The sequence below is a fragment of the Bubalus bubalis genome, chromosome 20 (genome assembly GCF_019923935.1).
Source record: "Bubalus bubalis isolate 160015118507 breed Murrah chromosome 20, NDDB_SH_1, whole genome shotgun sequence".
NCBI lineage: Eukaryota > Metazoa > Chordata > Mammalia > Artiodactyla > Bovidae > Bubalus > Bubalus bubalis.
The window spans coordinates 19,096,146-19,117,877 of NC_059176.1; the positions used below are offsets into that span (position 1 = coordinate 19,096,146).

The 21,732-nt window shown below is 40.6% G+C and overlaps 1 protein-coding gene across 4 annotated transcripts in view; it reads right to left on the reverse strand.

The window, feature by feature from the left end:
- The window catches only part of LRFN5 (leucine rich repeat and fibronectin type III domain containing 5), a 319,486-nt gene extending 298,055 nt beyond the window's left edge, over positions 1–21,431 (reverse strand). For 2 of the 4 annotated variants that reach the window (XM_025271878.3, XM_044932740.2), the window contains exon 1: positions 19,736–21,395. The gene's annotated coding sequence lies outside the window, so the exon portion shown is untranslated. Of the gene's footprint in view, positions 1–19,735 lie in introns of all 4 variants that reach the window. The other 2 variants (XM_025271881.3, XM_044932741.2) reach the window with 2 other exon arrangements.
- Positions 21,432–21,732: the final 301 nt, after the last annotated feature.

Here is a 21,732-nt window from a genome sequence, read left to right on the forward strand (position 1 = left end):
ATTATATCCTCCTTGTTCATAATTATAAACAATCTATTATCAATTTTAATTAAATACTAGCAATGATAACTGCAGGAAATCTAACCAGTCATTCAAATTTCAATCCACATCAACTGATTAAAGTGTAAGGTTTTGGATGATACCTAAAAGACTAAATATCCTAAAGTGTGTTTAGTTAGTAAAATATATGGATTATGTGCTATCCATCCTGAAGGAAGGGACAGAAGTTACCTCAACGTCTAGATAGCAGAAGTTTGAGGTATTTGACATCAAAGTACCTTATGCATAGAGGCCAGGAAACATTTCCTTCTTGGTAATTCAGGAACTTATTGTTGCATATGTAATTGATCAAGCTAGTTACAATAGAGGAAACAGGAACAATGGTTAACCACATTGCATTATTTTCCTCAGAGGTTATCACCAACTTCCTTCCAATACAAATGCAGAATCGTGATTTCACTATAATTAGTTAATTTTAGAGTGCTCTGACCTAAAGCTGACTATGAAAAGAATGTTTCCATCTGTACTATGTTGAAGTAAGCTAAAATGAAGGTAACTATCCAAATTTTAAAGAATGGATGACACCTTAAGAAGCCTGCCCAGAGCAATTAAAATATAATAGAAATAGGAGTAGAGGTTAGCTATAGTTATCAATTAAAGAGTCAGGGCTACATTTTTTAAAATTTCTTCAAGAGTTTTACAAAAAAGACACTGAAAATTGACTATTAAGACCATTTAATAAAGGATGAAGTGAAGTGAAGTGAAGGTTGCTCAGTCGTGTCTGACTCTTTACGACCCTATGGACTATACAGTCCACGAAATTTTCCAGGCCAGAATACTGGAGTGGGTAGCCTTTCCCTTCTCCAGGGGATCTTCCCAACCCAGGGATCGAACCTAGGTCTACTGCATTGCAGGTGGATTCTTTACCAGCTGAGCCACAAGGGAAGTCCTAATAGAAGGTACACAAACCATTAACTCTTGTTACGACAGAGTTCCCTGTAAAACACAGATGTGCTTGATGACTTTTCCAATGTGCCACTTAATAGGAATTCAATCACACAGAAATTTTTGAAAATCCCCCCTGGTATTAATATTAGCTGTTTTATTCCTCAAATGAAAGTTTATTTAATGACAGTAAGGATGCTGTGGTCCTGTGGGAACCTGATATGCCTTTGCAAGATCCTGGGAATGAGCTATAACAGCTGAGCTTGCTCTGATGCTAAAGTAGAGGCTCTCCAACTGACCCAGGTCACCCCATGCCAAGGCTTTATTACTTCCTTCCTTCAACTGAAATCATACTGAAAAGTCAATACAAAATGATGGCCTAGTTAAAACTGAGTTCATTATTATAGCCTATTCCCTGGTGGCTCAGAAGGTAAAGCGTCTGTCTACAATGCGGGAGACCTGGGTTCTAGCCCTGGGTCAGAAAGATCCTCTGGAGAAGGAAATGGCACCCCACTCCAGTACTATTGCCTGAAAAATCCCATGGACAGAGGAGCCTGGTAGGCTACAGTCTATGGGGTTGCAAAGAGTCGGACATGACTGAGCGACTTCACTTTCTTTTCATCTTTCATACCTTAAAATTAAATTATAGTAGAAGTTAAAAGGGAAGTGGAAGGGACTTAGTACTATCAAAAAGAGATTATGGCTTCAAGAAACGGAAAATGCTATCCTTTAAAAGGTTGAAATACAATGAAAACAAATGCAAAAGCTACAACAATTATTGCACATTTGCACACTCACTGTTTTACAAAGAGAAAAAGAAGCTGATTCATTTTGATATTTGGCAAAACTAATACAATTATGTAAAGTTTAAAAATAAAATAAAATTAAAAAAAAAGAAAAGAAATATCTCAAAAAAAAAAGAAGCTGAGACTTTTGTTAATCATATTTAAAATCATTATCATTTTCTCTTTTATAATTTTACTATATTTTATTTCAAAATTGAATAAAAGATTATTTTTCCACAATCATTTACTTTAGAAAATTATTGACAATCTTCTTTAAAATAAGATAATTACAGACAGTGCAATACATAGCATGTACATGCAGCTGGTAAAGAATCTGCCTGCAGTGTGGGAGACCTGGGTTCCATCCCTGAGTTGGGAAGATACTGTGGAGAAGGGAAAGGCTACCCACTCCAGTATTCTGGCCTGGAAAATTTCATGGACTGTATAGTCCATGGGGTCGCAAAAAGTCGGACAAGACTGAGTGACTTTCACTTTCACTTAAAGATTCAGAATTTGATAAAAATAAGCATATGTGGATATGCATGTGAATGTATACTCAAGTAGCCTTTTATAGTTCTATTATAGTAAGATGAAACTTGTCTTATGCAAATTAAGGGCTTCCCTGGTGGCTCAGACAGTAAAAAATCTGAATGCAGAAGACCAGGGTTGGACCCTTGGGTCAGGAAGATCCCCTGGAGAAGGGAATGGCAACTCCAGTATTCTTGCCTGGAGAATCCCATGGACAGAGGGGCCTGGTGGCTACATACAGTCCATGGGTCAAAAAAAAGAGTCCAACATGACTGAGCGACTAACACTATTTAACTTCTTAATGATAAACAGATGCAATTTTCCTTGTAGGTAAATTCTATTAGATCCACTCTTTTCAAAGATTTTTACAATAAGTCTGTGGTTTGAAAACTTTCAATTCACCCCAAAATAACAGAACTTGCTAAGAAATCTTAAGGCAGTGAGTGAAGCAGAATATGCTGCCCCCAAATATGCCTCTTTGGCATAAAAGTTTATTTTTGGTTTATTATTTTAAGAAACAGCAGACACAGGAAAAGCTCTGAATACCTACAAGTTTAGAGTAACCCAGGTGGTACAATAGTTAAGAATCTGCCCACAAATGCAGGGGACAAAAGAGACTCGGGTTTGACCCCTGGGTCAGGAAGATCCCCTGGAGAAGGAAATAGCAACCAACTCCAACATTCTTGCCTGGAAAATTCAATGGACAGAGGAGGCTGGAAGGTGACAGCCCATGTGGTCACAGAGTCAGACACAACTGAGCCACTGAGCATGGATACACACACCCAGCAGTTACCCTTTTGTAAGAGACATTTTACATTTAGGAAGAAAATATCCATTTTTGAGAGTGTTTCCAGAACTTAAGAAACTTGGGTTCTATCCCTAGATTGGGGAGATTCCCTGGAGAAGGAAATGGCAACTCACTCCAGTATTCTTGCCTGGAGAATGCCATGAACAGAGGAGCTTGGTGAGCTACAGTCCATAGGGGCACAAAGAGTCAGACATGACAGATGTGACTTCACAAGCACACACACGCTCCCTCTCTGTACTAGAAAGAGGAGAATAACTAAATCTCTAGAATAAAGTATCAATGCAGAAGGGGCCAACTTAGATCTACATAACAATTATACACTTGTTTACTCTGCTGCGCTGATAATCTCCCATAACTGTCCACCCCCACCCCCAATCTTTTGTCTTTAGCTAAAGATGGTCTTCAAGGTGATGGCCTGGGCCATTTAGGGAAGTTACTTATTTTTACTTAGTATCTTCCATGTATATAGGAAGTATACATTATTAAACTTGCTTGTTTTTATCCCATTAATCTTATTACAGGGAGGTCTCAGTCATGAATCTAGAAGAGTAGAGGGGAAATTATTTCTTCCCCCTACAGCATGAAACACTGATTATCAAATATTAAAATTTCACTAAAGCTATATAAGCTTTTCAGTTTCACAAGGAGGACAGGAGAGGGGCTTTTCACGGGAATAATTCTGAAAGAAAAGGAGGGAAGGATGGAAGGAGGGAGAGAAGATAGGAGGAAGAAGGAAATTAACCAAGCAGTGATTTGACTCCTTCTAACCAAGTTCCAAGTTCAGAGATGTTAACAGGGCACAAGTCAAACAACCTAGGCTGAAGAAGATCTCATTCAGATTGTCAAACCAGTCAATTCTAAAGGAAATCAATGCTGAATATTCACTGGAAGGACTGATGCTGAAGCTGAAGCTCCAATACTTCAGCCATCTGATGCGAAGAGCTGACTCATTGGAAAAGAACTGTGATGCTGGGAAAGATTGAGGACAAGAGGGGAAGAGGTCAACAGAGGATGAGATGGTTGGATGGCATCACCGACTCAATGGACCTGAGTTTGAGCAAGCTCAGGGAGATAGTGAAGGACAGGGAAGCCTGGCATGCTGCAGTCCATGGGGTCGCAAAGAGTCGAACAGGAGTTAGGGACTAAACAATTCCTCTTCCCTCCTACTTCCCACACTTTCTCCTTGCTCTTCTTCTTTACATAACCCCTGTTCCCTTCCTCCTTCTTTCTTGTCTTTTTCCCTCTGCCTTTGAACTTAAACTTCATAGTGTGATGATATGAAGCTAAGGGAACCCACCCTTCCAAATCTGAGAAGGGACTTATTAATAGTAGAGAAAAAATAGAGCCAAAAGTGGGATCCACATTTGTCAGCTATTTCAACCCTGAGTCAAGTTATACTTGAAGATAACCCTGCTTAAGGCTATTGATTGTATGAAGCAAGAAGTTCCTTTATTGCTTGAGCCAATATGGGTTGGCTTTTCCATTTGCAGCTCAATGAGTCCCAAGTGACAACTCTGTTTTCCATCCTTAACTTAAGGTGCTGAAGCCAAAAATCTTTTGCTGAAGAACACTGATGAAACAACCTGAACTCTAAAAAGTTTTGGCCCCTCCCATCACTCTTTCTCACTCTTTCACACTCAGGTCTCTCTTCCTCGGATTGCTTCATAATCAACACAAGATTTCAACTTACAGTGGCAAGTCATGTCTTCAGATTGTTACTGAAAGCACCAATTCAGCAAGAATGAGTACTGACTCCATTTACACACAGTTCACATGGATTCTCTCCATCTAAGAAGCATAGAATCCCACAAAACCTATTACCCCATTGAGGAAAATTGTGTACTATGTGCTTTGAATCAGCTCTGCTTTGAATCAGTACTATGTGCAAAGAATCAGAATCTCTTTGAATGAGAGTTGATACTTCTCATTCCCTATACAGAATGTGTTTTATAGAGAGAATATGTGGACAGACAAGACAGGGGAAAATCTTCAGAATGTTATTACATTGTTTTCCAAGGACTGCTTTTTTTAATATTTCAAAAAAGTGATTTTTTTTTTCTTTTCATGGATCCCAATATTCAAATATTAATATTAAAATGCAAATGGAAATTCATAGGAAATCATTATAAAAATGAAACTAGCTTCATTATTTTAGAAAAACAGGTTTTAGTGCTGTAGAACCACATTCCAAAACAAATATGTATTAATTAATGCACATATCAATTTTCAAATAATACCTCTTGAGTGTACATTTTGTACCAAGCATTACTTCCTAGAAACTCTCTATGGCCTTAAATACTGCTTTGAATCTGCTTCCTTTTTGAATATAGACACTCTAAAGATAATTATTTTTTCCATTATCAATTGTAATAGTACAGACATCACCTCAAACTAAAGAAATTATTTCTCCAACATCACTGGAAAAATGTAGTCATCAACTACACATTTTGATTTTTCTATTTATTTTGACCCCAACAAAACAAGAAGTACTACAGTCATATGCTCATATGGCTACTTAGATAAATGTTTTAATTTTCAATTAATAAAAATTTATTTGAAGAAGTACTAGAACTGTGAAAGTGGTTACCATGAGTTAAAACAAAAGTTCTCAGCACAAATCACTCTAAAGAACCACAAAATCAATTTTCTCCATCAGAAAAAAAGAAAAAAAAAACTAATTTTCTCTTGAATTCATTGAACATTCATTGAACATGAAAAGAAGGCCACAAAGCCATTGTTACACACATAGATCCCTTTCAATGTACCTTACCAAACTTTTGGGTTTGTAATTTTATATTCTTTCTTCAAAAACTCCCCAAAATTGTATACCATTAAAACTTTGAGGATGCTGGATTGGTCATGCCTATTAGATAAGCAATGAAATTATTATTATTTTCAGTTTTCCTAATTATGCTCTAAAAACCATATATGAGATGTTTCTCTTAAAATATTATTCCAGCTAGTTTAACAATAATTATTCTAGCTAACTAATTTAGCAACTAGTTATTCTATATCTCTATGAAAGTTTTGTTAATAATTTTTTTTAAAAATCTCCATTCTTATGGGAAGAAAAGTATTACCTCATACTACCTTAGACGATTCCTTAAATCTGAGGCCTCAACAAAGTAAAGTAGAAAGAGATTTGCAAGCTCACAATCTACTCAAGACAAATATTACATTCTGATATACATAATACAAGGACATATATTTTGCTAGTGCAGTTCGAGCAGTCCATTATTTGCCAATGTATGAAGAGCTGGGCATGCATTATTTCACTTACTCTTCACAGTAGGCTTTAGGATGTTAACATCAGCCCCATTTACACATGAGGAAATTGATACTACCATGTTAAAAAAAAAATCAACTTTAACGTATATTGCAACATTCACCAAATAGGATAGGTACTTGGTTATCTTAGAATTCACAAGTTGAAATTTCAAATGATTAGGAGAGCATACATTACTTATCTTATATCAAAATCACAGTAAGAAATAGCAGAAATAAAATGCAAATAAAATATATCATATACTCCATATATTCCAAGGAGACTTTTTCAAACCCACAACAAAACATTTTATAGAAAACTTTGAGATGACTGTGACATGCATTCCCAGGCACTCCCTCGAAAATGTATCTTTTCTATTAAAAGTAAAAATACTGAATTTGACTTTATTCATTTTGTAATTATGTCTTTCTTGCAAATAAATAGTAATCAAAAAGCCATCAACCCATTATAATTGCACTGTCCCAGGAACTACACTCTTCACCTTACTATACCTGTAACAGTATGTCAAATTCCTATAGAGTAATTTGATACATAAATGAGGACATTATTAAATAGAATGAGGCGTGTATGAAGTTCCAGAATAAAGTAATTGTGCAATCTAGATTTAATTTACAGAAGAAATGAATAGTAAATATGAATAACTAAACTATAATTAGAAAGTAAAATGAAATCTTGGAGAAATGACAAAATGTCACTCTGAACCAAACCAAGCCCAAATGCAATGAAGAAAGAAACAAAGACAAATTCTCCCTTGGGCTTTAAGTGAATGGCATGATCCCTCACAAAAAAGGACAACCTTTTTAGGGATGCTTCTCTAAGGCAGTGATAAGTGGCTACAATAGAAAACAGGCAAATCAAAATTAATTCTTACATACATTCAGTCATGTTAGGAAACATCTTAGGGGATTCCCTGGTAGCTTAGCTGTAAAGAAACTGCCTGCAATGCAGTAACTGCGGAGAGAAAGTTTCAGTTCCTGGGTAGGGAAGATCCCCTATATCAGGAAATGGCAACCCACTCCGTTGCCTAGAAAATCCCACGCACAGAGGATCTTAGCAGGTTAGAGTTCACAGGGTCGCAAAAGAGTCGAATACGATGGACCGACTAAACAACTACAACAACATTCAATCATGTTTGCAAACATCTCAGGAAAAAGTAATCTGAGGAAATTTGAGGCATTTGAGGAACCAGTTAATACTTCCAACAGCTTAAGAAAAGAAATAATTCTCAAAAATCCATCAGTCTAGGGGTAGAGGGGCAGCATGCCTGAATATAGTAAATATTTGATAAACATTTGTTGAAAGAAATATTTTTAAAAAGGAGGCAGAATTGTTTTCCATTCTAGGCACAGTGACTGGTTATGTCCCATCACCCAAAGAGAGGTGTTGGTGTCCCTCTTACCTATTCCTACCCCAGAACTTACTGGTTTAAACTAACAACCATTTTATTTGTCCATGATATGTGGGTCATCAATTAGAGCTAGCTCTCCTGCTGGTCTCACCTGTGATCACTCATGCTACTACCTACAATTATCCGGAAGCTTAACTGGGCTTCCCTTGGAGCTCAGTTGGTAAGAATCTGCCTGCAGTGCAGGAGACCCGGGTTTGATTCCTAGCTTGGGAAGATCCTAAGAGACTAACAGTTGCTTACTTAACTGTTTCTGGATGGTGTAAGGTGGCCTGATTTGCATGACTTAACATTGGTGCTAGAGATCACTCGGGCCACTTGTCTACAGCAGAGGTTTCCAGGCTTCTTAGCATCATGTTAATATTTTTCTAGGAAAGTAAGAGTGAAGGACATAGGGTCTCTGGAAGACTCCCTTGGAAGTTACACCACATTACTTCTGCCACAACTATTGTCAAAGCAAGTCAAGGCCAATCTAGATCCAAAGGGAAGGCAAACAGACATTTTCCTTGATGGGAAGACTTGCAGTGAACCTGTGGCTGCTTTGAATTCACCACGGGAGGTAAGAAAGTAAATCACCAATGGGAACAGACCACAGGGCCTTATCTAGAAAAGGTCTGTTCTGTCAACAGATATGCCAAGAATTAAGTATCAGATTTTCACTAATGGCAGGCCCCTTTGTCACTGAAATTTAACAGCACAGAAAACTTGATACAGGGTAAGGAAATGAACTTGTTATTTGACTTTTTTTCTGGCCCTACCCCAAAGGGAGGAGTTAACTGGGGATAAATTCTGAAGCACTCATTAAGGGCTGCGACAGGAGCCTGCAGACAGAGACAAGTAGAATGAATGAAAAGCACAGTTAGACACAGCATAAGTTTTCATGATAAATAGAGTAATTTCCAAATTCCATCAAGTTCTAATGTTCTAAAATTTCACAGAACTTTTCTGAGTCTTTTGCACTAGCAAAAGCACTAAGGTAATAATTATTTAATAATTACTTAGATATACCAGCCAATTTATAAAGGCATGCAGATCCCTTCTGCAGATGGGAATTGGGAATCAAATTAAATCACCCAAAATCACACAGTCTCCTTAAGCAAAGAAAAAAAAATAGCATATACTTAAATTTCAGACTTAGGACCAAATATTTCCTTCTCACTGCAAACAGCTACAGAATCCCCTAATGGATAACCATGCATGCTAACATGCATGCTAAGTCACTTCAGTCGTGTCTGACTCCATGCCATCCTTTGGACTGCAGCCCACCAGGCTCCTCTGTACATGGGATTCTCCAGCCAAGAATACTGTAATGGGTTGCCATTTCCTTCTCCAGAGGATCTTCCCGACCCAGGATGGAACTCTTATCTCTTATGTCTACCTGCATGGGCATGCAGGTTCTTTATCACTAGCAACACCTGGGAAGCCCAATGGATAACCATAAAGTCTTTTTTAAATTTCCAGATGTGACACATGGCAATTCATAGGGTACCATAAAGGGAAAAGAAGTTGAGGATAAGAGGCATATTCAGAAGATAGTCATCATCCTTGAAGGAGGATGAAAACAAATTTATATAATAAAAAGAAAAACAGCTTTAAGGGGTAGAAGAAAAGGGACATGTCTTAGATCCAGCAAATATAGCATCTTCGTTAGAATTAGAAATATTTATATTTGAATTCCAGCCCTGTCATCTCTTAGTCATATAATCATGAACAAGTAAATTAACTGCCCTCAGTCTCAATCTGCTCCTCTAAAAATGTATACAATCATGCCTAAAATAAAGGTTACTGCATGGATTAGAGGAAAATAAAAACGTCTGTACAGAGAGGACATTCTTAGAAAATGATTATGATCCTGATCACCAGCATCATCATCTAATTGTACATCATGCAAGGGCTTCCCATTTGGCTCAGTGGCAAACAATCCACCTGTCTATCCAGGAGATGTGGGTTTGATCCCTGGGTTGGTAAGGTCCCCTGGAGAAGGAAATGGCAACCTAACTCTAGTATTCTTGCCTGGGAAATCCCATAGACAGAGAAGCCTGACGGGCTCCAGTCAATGAAGTCGCAAAAGATTCAGACACAACTCAGCGACTAAACAACAACAAAGATATATTAACATCTTTCAGTGCTTTCCATACACAATACATGGAGAAAAACTCATGCTTTCCTCAGTAGAGAAGATCTTAGAATTTTAGTCATCCTCAGGCTCTCTTTTACCAAAACACCTAAAAATCTTGACACTCTGTCAATAAATTTCCATCAGTCAATTCAAAAGGAAAACAGGCCCACTGAAAAAAATACTAGCTATATGAGAACGATGAAAAGATGTTTTTAATCATACACAGAAGGGAAAGAAAACAAGTTTGCAGAAAATTTAGTATCAGTATAAACATGACAGCCTTAAACATATCATGGGTTGGGCCCCAAAGGCTTTCTGCAATCACTAACATATACAATGAAAACCTGAATTCATAAAGAAAAAGCTAACTATATTTACAATTGGTATATCTATTTCAATAACTACCAGCATTTCCATTAAAAGTAAAACATCTAAAAAAATTCTAAACATGATGCCTCAAAAGAATAACATTCAAGAGTATGGAGAAGATAAAGAACCAGAAGACTCATTTTGCAAGGATACTAGAAACAGGAATCTGTCCTTTCCTTTTGTATTTAAGTGCTTTTCCCCTTGTTGGAAATTGTGAGGTGACCTCATATGAAAGCTGGGGAAATTATCAGGGGCCTAAACATGGATTTTATTCAATATTGGAAGAAGTTACACAAATTAGTAGTTATTTTAGAAACGAGTATCATCTAGGTTTAAGGGTAAATTAAGAGGCAAAGATATAAGAATGTCATCAAGACTGACTTGACCCTAGGGCTGCCTTGCTGAAAGAATATCTGTTCCTTACTCCAGGTATCAGCTTCCCAGAGTGGCATCCATGCCATTTGGATTATTGGGTCTCCAAAGAGAAATGGTTAGCAGAGTATCAAAGCATGCATTAAATAATGAAGAAATATTTGTTAAAGGAATCAAAGAATGGGCCTTGAATCATTCCTGTCTAGATCAGTGAGCCCATAACGCAGCCAGCACATCATTAGATGAGCTGAAAATCTACCATGTCTTATTCCATTCCATTGTTTCTCATATATGTTAAAAAGAACACCACTATTAAAATTTATAAGTTTCTTTTCTATCAATATTTAATGGAGAAGATCTAATTAATTTCAGCATCATGAGCAAATCCTGTGATATGAATGTTCAAAAAGTGGTCTCGGGTATTTTTACTAGGTCTACACTCTGACTGGCAAGTACTTTAAATCATGTGACCAAATTTGAGTTGATGAGTTGCAGCATCTTAGAAATACATGTTTAAGACTTGTCCAAACTCAAGAGGGAAGAGTGCATTGATCAAACGGTAATACCTCACATGAGTGCTAGATAGAGGATTACTACATGTAACTGTTTTCTTCAGTGTCAAAAACAGGGAAACAATGACCCTGTTCGACTCTACACTAGTTGACCAATGGGGCTTGCTGGTGCTGGTAACATACTTCAAGGAGAAGCAACACAAACAAATCGAAACCTATGTCAAAGAGGGTGATGATGAAGATTTATGACAACATTTATCGAGTGTAAAAGGCTTGAAATCATGATACATTGAAAACTATCCAGAACCTGTTTTCAATCTATGTTTAATCACAAGCAAAGCAATCATGGGTTGGGAACCCAAGTAACTGAATTTAAATATCCGAGGTACTGTTTATGGGAATTAGAATTATTGTGTGTCTCTCCTCCCATATTAAAATTAATTAGCGGCCACAGGATGCCGACAAAGGTCTATATAGTCAAAACTATGGTTTTTCCAGTAGTCGTGTATGGACATGTTCAGTTCAGTTCAGTCGCTCAGTCCTGTCCAACTCTTCGCGACCCCATGAATCGCAGCACGCCAGGCCTCCCTGTCCATCACCAACTCCCAGAGTTCACTCAGACTCACGTCCATCGAGTCAGTGATGCCATCCAGCCATCTCATCCTCTGTCATCCCCTTCTCCTCCTGCCCCCAATCCTTCCCAGCATCAGAGTCTTTTCCAATGAGTCAACTCTTCTCATGAGGTGGCCAAAGTACTGGAGTTTCAGCTTCAGCATAATTCCCTCCAAAGAAATCCCAGGGCTGATCTCCATCAGAATGGACTGGTTGGATCTCCTTGCAGTCCAAGGGACTCTCAAGAGTCTTCTCCAACACCACATGAGAGTTGGACTATAAAGAAAGCTGAGCACCGAAGAATTGATGCTTTCGAACTGTGGTATCGGAGAAGACTCTTGAGTCTTCTCTTGGAGTTGACTCTTGACTCTTGGACTGCAAGGAGATAAAACCAGTCAATCCTAAAGGAATTCAGTCCTGAATATTTATTGGAAGGACTGATGCTGAAGCTGAAACTCCAATACTTTGGCTACCTGATGCGAAGAGCCAACTCATTAGAAAAGACACTGATGCTGGGAAAAATTGAAGGCAGGAGGAGAAGGGGACAAGAGAGGATGAGATGGTTGGATGGCATCACTGACTCAGTGGATATGAGTCTGAGCAAGGTCCAGGAGCTGGATATAGAAAGGGAAGCCTGGCATGCCGCAGTCCATGGTATCACAAAGAGACACGACTGAGCGACTGAACTGTCTAACTGACAAGATGCCAGATTTTGGGCTCACTGCCCCAAAGGAAATTTATGATATGACTATACAAAAATGGAATAATCCTACTTTACAATTTTTGGAATCACTGAAGGTACCTAAAGTGAGTAAAGATGACCACATGGCAGGAATGCTTTCTGAGAAAATTTAAGGCTGAATGAATCTCAGAAGAACTCAAAAGTTTCATAATGCCAGACCCATCATGGGTTAAACTGAATTTAAATTTGAACGTGTTGGACAAATTGGGTACTCTCCAGTGCAACAGAGATGTTAGAGCCTACCATTTCTTATACCCAGCCAGGTTCCCTGCTTTTTATCTTCTCCTTGATCTCTGAGGACACTGAACTGCACATCCCCTGGTATGGATGAACTTCAGCATTCCCTGGAATCCTGAGAGTCTATAATCCCAAGGACAGACTTTGAAGTCATTCAGTTACCACTTCCTTTAGTTTCCTCCTTTACCCTCATGATAGCTAATGATGAGATGATAATGACGATGGTAATGAGGATGGTGATGACAACAGTTACGTGTCTTTTATTGTTGCTTCATTTTTTTTTTTTGCGGGGGAGGGGGGGCTTCATTCTATAAGTGAGGACACTAAGTGTCAGGTAGATTTTGGTAGATTTTAAGAGTCACTCAAGGTTGCACAGGCCTGAAACACAGGTGTGTGAAATCCCCAAATTCATGTATCTAACCACTCTGCAATACTGTTGTCCATAAAACACAGCCATAATTTCCTGATTTTCTCTTGTTTTCCCTACTACAAAGCATAAAATATCAAAACAGAATTTTAAAGTGTCAGTTACTTTCAAGCTTATGCATTTGTTTACATCTTCCATGTTACTAAGAATATAAATTTCTTGAGGTCAGCATTCAGTGTCTAGTTATATACTGCTGAAGTGCCTGATATTTGAACAATCAATATAAAGCAGATATCCTACACAATTCCTATAAATAACCCTAAAACTTCTATTTAAAGTTAGGCATATTTCTATTAGTGAGGTATTTCATATTAAAATATATGTGAATATTAGTGATATATTAGTGAATATTAATATATAATGAGATTGCTATCCATGTATTAATAGAATAAACCATACGTCCTAAGTACTCAGTGCAGTGTTCAATGCTGCCCTATAAAGTATATGCATTTTAATGCTGCTATACAAATGCCTAAAGAAAAACTAAAAGGCCTCTTGATGAAAGTGAAAGAGGAGAGTGAAAATGTTGGCTTAAAACTCAACATTAGAAAGCTAAGATCATGACATCTGTTCCCATCACTTCATGGCAAATAGACGGGGAAACAATGGAAACAGTGAGGTACTTTATATTTTGGGGCTCCAAAATCGCTGCAGATGGTGACTGCAGCCATGAAATTAAAAGACACTTGCTCCTTGGAAGAAAAGCTTTGACCAACCTAGACAGCAAATTAAAAAGCAGACATTACTTTGCCAACAAAGGTCCATCTAGTCAAAGCTATGGTTTTTCCAGTAGCCATGTATGCACGTGAGAGATGAACTATAAAGAAAGCTGAGTGCCGAAGAATCGATGCTTTTGAACTGTGGTGTTGGAGAAGATTCTTGAGAGTCCCTTGGACTGCAAGGAGATCCAACCAGGCAATCAATCCTAAAGGAAATTAGTCCTGAATATTCATTGGAAGGACTGATGCTGAAACTGAAACTCCAATGCGTTGGCCACCTGATGTGAAGAACTAACTCATTGGAAAAGATCCTGATGCTGGGAAAGATTGAAGGCAAGAGGAGAAGGGGATGACAGAGGAGGATGGGATGGTTGGATGGCATCACTGACTCAATGGGCACAAGTTTGAGTTAGCTCCAAGAGTTGGTGATGGACAGGGAAGCCTAGCGTGCTACAGTCCATGGGGTTGCAAAAAGTCAGAAAGGACTGAGTGACTGAACTGACCTGAACTGATACAAATGCCTTAGCACTAATAAAACAAGTATACATAAATCACTTGTTAACCTAACTTGGGAAATGAGAAAAAATGGAAAAAAAAATGGTTTTTTCCCACACAATGATGGAAAAAAAAAAGAGCTAATTACTAAGAAAATATTAGGGCCTTTACTTTCAAAGAAGATACAAGAAAGTTAGTTTTCATGTACAGAGTTGGTATGTCTACACTAGTAAACAACTTTAATGCAAACATAACTTTGGAAGTGATACCACGAAGATTCATGACAACTCCAAGACATGAAACAAGAGTCAACATGAGTAACAGAATCCAGAGAGCAACTAACACCTATTCTTTAGATCTTTTTAGCATTTCCTTAAAAGAGCTACAAAGGACAAAGTGAAAATACAACAATGTAAACAGCATTGTTTTGGCTTCTAGCTCTTAACTACTAGTTCCAGTTGAGTGTCTATTGAACTAATTGGCATTTTCTTTTATTCTTTTTCTAAGAATTCAGAAGCACTCTCAGAGTTGGGGAAAGGATCCTATAATTTTATTTCTGTATCTTATTACTTCTTTTCTGGAGCTTTTTTGTTATAAAATCTAAAATAGATGCAACATTCAGTGGCAATTCTGCAATTGTTCTTCATAAAGATTATAATAACACCAATTTCAAAATATTTCATCAGAGAGGTTTTTCAAAAAATATTACGTATATGCTCCTACAAAGAAAAGAAGAAAAGCATGAGGGTTAAAATTAGACAGATTAAAAGAAATTTTCTAGGAAGACTCAAATTAGTCAATTAACATTTTCCTCCCAATGTGACCAAGTTTGTAACTTATTATTAACATAGGCTATCAAAGCCAATTTCTGAGAAATCTTACTGATATAGTTTGTAGTTTAAATAAGAAAGCCTTTTCATGTGGCTTATGTGGTATCAGTAAAATGATGGAGCATTTATATAACCATGTAATTCCTCTGCAATTTTCTATCACTTGTTAACCATCTTCATAATTAGTATTAAATTATGTCATAGATCAGTAAAAATCATTCTGTCAGAACTGAATCTATCAGAACAGTAAGGTGAAAAAGCTTTAAAAAGCACTATATTTGGATTAAATTCTTATTTTTCTATCTCTTGTTATGCTTACATGAAACTGGAGTTTTCATAATAACATACCATTTATGTTGATAGAGTATAATAAAAATCGTACACTTCTAACCAGAATAGCTTCAAAACTTATAATACTTCTTAATTTCACCATACACACACCATGCAATGGACAAATTATACCGCCTTAGACTTTAAATAGTCCTCAATGATTGAAGAATGCCACAGGAATAAAAATGGGGGCCGTAGAAATATAATAAGCAGTCTCACTCTCAAGGTTTATTGAACAAGGCAGAGCTATGCACATGTGTGTCAGTAGAATGATGTAGCAAAATTACCTGTTAGTCATGTATCCTAGGGTGCCACAGTCACATCTATTTAAAGGCCTAAATTTAGATCTTTATTCTTTAATGAAATACAAAACTTAGAACCCTTTATACTATACACAAACTCTGAAAGTAATGCCAATGTTTTATTTCTGAGTAAATAGAAAATAAAAATCACTGGAATGAGTGAATCGATTAGCCAGTTAAGCCATCAGAAAATTTCAAGTAGCTTTCTTCTTCCAGCTTCAAAATTGGCAAAAAATACTCAGCAACCTTATTTATAGTAAATTTCCCTTAAAATAACTGAATAGTTACGATGCAGAACTAGGATGCAGAGACAGGAACACTGTTAGAAATCTGCAAGCGTTTCATCCCAACCACATAACAACATAGCAATAGTATCAGCAGAAAGCAAGATCCTAATTTCACCATCTAGAAAACTCAGCAAAACTATCAAGTCTAAAGAGCTTCAAGCAGCAAGAGGAAAGAGAACACTGGTTTAAATGGACAGAAGGAAACTGATGGTCACTCATGAAAATACGAAAGGTAATTATAACATGATGGTCATTTAAACACCAGTGCCATAACCACACACTGCTTTAATACCAGGAATACACTGAATGTCAGAGGAGATAAAAATCCTGGAAGAGGGGATAAGGGTGAATCAATTTTGTCTCAAGTGACCACACCTCTTGCTATCCCCTCTTAAGGAAAAGGAAAGAAAATCACCTCTGGCTGGTATCAGTCAGAGATACATCTTGATGAACCCCTCCCAAAACACACAAACACAAGAATCTCATATTTCAAAACTGAGGGGTGTGTACATGTATGTGCATGTGTTCATATATACATCACATTTGAGAGGGGAAAAGAGGTATGTGAAGCATAGAAGATTGGAGTTGCTCAAGGTCATTCTCCTCTCGAAAAGAGAAAGTGAAAAGATGACAAAAAGGAATGGTCTTAGGGACAAGAGTTAAATGACAGTTCCTTTCCACCTGCCCCTATGCTCACATCTGTTTCCAGGGGTGTCCTGGCTTCCCTATTATTCTACCCCTCTTATCAGTGACCATAAGAAGGCTGACAAGGAAGGAAGGTTTTGCCAGGAAATTTTCTGTCAACACGTGACAGTCTCAACCTATTCGTAAGTCAAGTCAGCTCTAAGTACAACGCTGACCAAGGGCACTGGACTCAGATCCTCAAAGTGGTTGGGACGTCTCTGTCTCCAGACAAAAGGGAGGGGAAGGGAGGCAGAAACCTCCATTTCTTAAGGAAGTTCTAAACATGAAACTATGCTTAAAAGGTCTATTTGGTTATGATAGTTCACCTACCTCCAATCTGCACCAATGAATGGCATTTTTAAAACATGAATGACACCATAATCTATTTTTAGGCATCTGAGCACTCAAGATCCAGTTAATATATTTGTTTCAAACTTCCCTAAGGATGAGGGCAAAGGACTGAATCCTTAATGAGAAAAGGCCAGGATGAAATGAAATGAGGAGGGAGATGAAAAAAATACCCAATTTTCCCAATACTAATATTCTCCACCAGCATCCTATGTTTTGGGGCACCTTCTAAACAGGGATATCTTATTCGCCAGCAAATATTATGAGTATGCTATCGTTTCTGTTCTAATAATATTGTGGAGAAATCTGGGGGACAAAAAGGTGTCCTTGTCAGACTGTTAGTATACACAAATCAATTTTCTGACTAGGATTTTCAGAGTGATAGGAGAAATACCAATAAACTCACTACAAGAGAAAAACATGAAAGAAAAGAAAAATATTTACCTACCCCCCCCCCCCAAATACCCAATTATTTTTAGTTTTTACACAGGCAGTACCCTTTTCTTTCCGAGTCTTCAGAAGGTACAGGGGGAACCTGCTTTTCTGCTAAAGTCGAGTTATCCTCTGTATCCTTTCTTGGGTCTGCCTGGAGCTCAAAGTTACAGAACAAATCTGTCTGAAGAGTGGCCTTCAACTCCTTCCTGTTTATGGGGGATGGTAGCAGTCTTTCCACTGGTATTTCAATTGGAGGTAAAACAGGAGTAGAAATGACCTGATTAAATCCAGAACAAAACGGGAGAGCAGAGAGGAACGAATGGGAAACTAGGAAAAACACACTTAAGTTTCAGGTTTTGAATCCTGAGAAATCATGCTGTATCTGAATATCAAGGCATTTTTGCTGCCAGCTTTCCTTCTATGCATTTGGATTTTCATTTACGAAGAAGGGGGAGGGGGCTACCCGCGCAGGGTGTCTGGCAGGACCTCACTGCCCGCCCCACGCGTGTCTCCCCACCTCCTCCGTCTCAAATCCAGGCGGCCACCTCTGCCACGATGCGCCCGCTGCCTGCCAGGGGGCCCGCTGCGCTCTCCCGCCCCGCCCCAAGAAAGTGTCACCGCGGGCCTGGCAGCTGCAGTGGCGGAGCCCAGCCCCCAAGGCCGCTGCAAACATGGCCTTGTAGCACCACCAGCCTGCGAGGGCTGCAGCAGCAGCCGAGCCCAATCTCCAGAGGAGTTGGCGACATCAAGGCTCAGGAACAGAGCGAGCAGCTAGCTAGCGAATGGCATTTGTGGTCCGCAAATGCCATCATATAGAAATCTATTAAAAAAAAAAAAAAAAGCAGCCAGCGGAGGAAAAGCAGACAGCGCCCCTCCACTTTCCAAGTGGCTTGAGCAAAGAGAAACCCCTGGAGCAGCCCCAGCCACTGCCTGCCCGACCCGGGCGCCCTGCGCTCGGCCGGGCCGAACCCTCCACCGGGTGCAGCCAGCAGGCAGCTCCCTAAGGCGGGAGACAAACGAGCACTCCTCAGCTGAATTATTCAGACCGCCTTCACTGTCGAATAAAACATTGATGAGACTACTTTGGAAGTGCTTTATCTTGTTAATCCTACCTAATGCCCTCGAGAAGGAAGAGAAATTTTCCGTAGGGGACGCAGAGGTAAGAAATTGAGAGAAATGAGGTGCGAGGGTAAGGGGCTTTGGAAGTTCACTCAATTTGTTTTGCCTCAGCCTGCGGTGGGAATCTCCATTTTTAACATATCAGACCCAATATGTTAATTAGGCAGTCGCAAATCCACCCTACTCCTTGGAAATCAAGGCACTGGCAAGAATTTTCAAGATACACATTACCAGAAAAAATTAAAACGGGGCGGGGGGGGGGGCGCAGAACAAAATAAAAACAAACAAACCACGCGCGTGCAAGCCCCTCTCCACAACCGAGACAATACAGTTGGGGAAGGTATAGGGGTGGTGGCTGTGGTTTTAGCAGCGCTCTTCTAGATACAAAAATGACTTCTTTCATGGATCTACTTTGCTAGATAAAAGCAAACACTGGCAGTTAAACACCATATCTCAACACATAGACTCCTGACAGTGAATTCCCTTCCATGCAAAGCAAGTTCCAAGAAAACTCTATTTCGAATTAAAGTCTCCAGACGGGTAATTTACAACTACTAAAGGATCTGGCAAGCCGGACCACAATACGGAAAGGAAAGCAAACTGGCACCAGAGGTAGAGAAGGGTCAAAATGATCCCTGCCTGAAACGATGGGTGGAAACCAAACACCCTCTCGCACTCCACAATCTGGGGAGGGCTGGATACCAAATGGTCCGTGGCAACCATAGCCTGAAGGAAACACAGGATTTTAATCTCTGGCATCTTCAGACAGGTTCAACACGCCTAGCTTTCCAAAAGCATCACTTAGGAGGGAGTGTATCCATATTTTCCAGGGTTTCACTGCTAGATTAAGTGCTCAGGTATAGATTTGTATTCTATCTTCTAGAATTTATATTACAACATCACGGAGCGCCCTTGGATATCCAGCCCTTCTTAATGATTTTCAAAACATTAATAAGTAAAGTAGCCTGCAATGCAGATAAGACACTAGAAATAAGATCAGAAGCAAACTGGGTGAGGCGGCTAGTCATTTTCTTGTTACCTGGTGCCTCTAGAGGAAAGACGGTCGTAGGAAGACTTTCTGCCAGCAGGTACAATCCCAGCAAGGTGGCTCCAGGTGGCTTTCACAGTCGTACGCGGGTCTCGCTCGTCACTTCGCTGCCCTTTGCCATAGCTCAGCACCCGCATCCTAGGGAGTCCGAGAGGCGGCTCCTGCCACTGCCTCCGCTGCCCGCAGGTCGCGCTGGGTGGGGGATCCGCGGCGATCGCCCCATGAAACCCGCGTTTCTGCACCCGGGGAGCGGGCAGAGGCAGGGCGGCCGCGCACGCACACACAGACACACACTCAAGCACACACACTCACACACTCGCAGCTAGGCGCGCGCGCACTCGCATTCACACTTGCACACATACACACACACACACACACACACACACACACACCCAGTACAGCACCGGGAAGGAAAAGCAATGAGGGTACTGGTCCTTCTCACGATCGGCTTCGATGCCCACAGAACCAAGGACAGCAGAGAGAGGGGTCTGGCATAGTCTTTCTATCACGTTTTCTTCAAGTTCTCTTCCAACCCAAATCCACGTAATTCAAGAGCTGGTGACATTTTGGTGTAGAGGAGAGAGCCAGGAACCGGCGAGGAAGAGTCGAAGAGTCGGGGATTTTGGTAAGCAGTTTGAAAGGCAATTCTTGTTACCTTGATTGTGCAGAAAGCCGCTCGACAGGCTGAACTTTTGGCTTCAAATTATGTAGACAGAAATGTAAATATCCTTCTGGCCGAGACAGGAAGGTCTGGATGCACAGACACAAGACGGTTGCAAGACCCTCTGGTGACCTTGTGATGTACCTGGAAGCAGGTTAATACTGGAGCTTTCCCAGTCCCTAAGTAAAGCGATCCACAAACAGGGGTCCGCAGCTGAGCAGCCCTTCCGAATCCAGCCTGGAAAAATGGGTTTGGGCGTCCTCCGCGCTCTGTGAGAAGCCGGACATCGAGGGCACACCGCCGAGTTAACACATTTGCTTCTGGATAGTTGGATAAAAGACAAGCAAATGCATCAGACAAGTGAGCGCACAAATACACACAGATACACACACGCACGCACGCACGCTACTAGCTGAAGAGAGCTTGCAAAAAAAAAAAAAAAGCCAAGATGACTTCCAAAGGTAGAAACGATCCAAAATCTTTCCTGAAAAACGGAAGGGCCAGCCGGAAGGTTACAGACATCTTCCCAGGTCTTTCATTAGTCCTTTCTCCTGTGAGTGCTGTGTGTGCCTGTTTGTATTTCCAGAAGGTTTCCTTGGTCTGCCCCACCCCCGGTCCAGTTGCGCTTTTTCTCCTGATAGAAACCGACCATGCAAAATGGATTATATGGGTGGGTTGTGCTCACAACCCGGAGCTCCACAAAGTCTAGAATCCTAGGGGAGCAGCCAGCTGCAAAGCCATTGCCATCCTCGAGGGAAGAAGGAAAAGCACGCGCAAACACATGCACACCCGCGCGCACGCACACACGGGAGTCCTCAGTTCGGGCCGCTCTGCACACGCCGCCTGCCTCCCTGCGCTAACTGCACAGAGCGCCCCGCCCGCTGCCCGCGGCTCCCAGGCGAGTCCGCGGCTCAGACGAGGGGCTGGCAGCCTGGCTCCCGCGCTGCGGTGGCGGCCAAGGCGGGCCCGGCTCCCCGGCTCCCCGCGCCCGCGTGTTCGGACAGCGGCAGCCGCCGGGCCGGGAGGAACTGCGTCCCGCGCTGCAGCATGGAGGCGGCGGCGGCGGCGGCGGGCGCGCGGCCGTGAGCCCGGCCCTCGCCGCAGTGACGGGGAGCCGCCGCGCCCCCCAGACTCCGAGTCAGGCGAGAACCCCGCCGGGGCCCGCCACGCCGCCCTCCGCGCCTCGGAGCCGGGCGTGTTCCGGACTGATTTACCCCGGCCTCCTAGAGAAAAGGGCCCGTCGGGCGCCGACAAATCCCGGAGTAGGCGAGGCGCGGGGGCGTTGCAGGTAGGGGGAGGGGAGAAAGCAGAAAACCTTAAGGATGAA